The sequence below is a fragment of the Cariama cristata genome, unplaced genomic scaffold, assembly GCF_000690535.1.
Source record: "Cariama cristata isolate BGI_N322 unplaced genomic scaffold, ASM69053v1 scaffold2937, whole genome shotgun sequence".
In the NCBI taxonomy this organism is placed as follows: domain Eukaryota; kingdom Metazoa; phylum Chordata; class Aves; order Cariamiformes; family Cariamidae; genus Cariama; species Cariama cristata.
Window position 1 is genome coordinate 28,115 of NW_009624726.1, and position 294 is coordinate 28,408.

Here is a 294-nt window from a genome sequence, read left to right on the forward strand (position 1 = left end):
CTGGGGTATGGCAGCCGGGCATTGGGGCCCCCAGCTCTGCTGTCCCGCTCTGCGCTTTTGCCTGGGCTGTGCCTAGCCTTGCCTGCTCCTAGCCTTCCTCACCCACCCTCCTCTGCCTTGCTGCCATGCTGGGGGCAGGATGGCCATGGCCTTGGTGGCCTTTTCCAGGGAGAAAGCAGCACCCATCCCTGGCAGTGGCCCTGGGAGATGGAAAATCACAGGGGCTGAGCCCCCCTCCTTTGTTTTTGCTGCAGGCCCAATGGAGCGGGGAGGCTGGCAGCAGTGGCTGCTGCT

The 294-nt window shown here is 64.6% G+C and overlaps 1 protein-coding gene across 1 annotated transcript in view; it reads left to right on the forward strand.

Annotated features, from left to right (window-relative positions):
• LRRC15 (leucine rich repeat containing 15) overlaps positions 1-294 on the forward strand; it is a 3,498-nt gene that overhangs the window by 1,488 nt on the left and 1,716 nt on the right. The window lies entirely within an intron of this gene.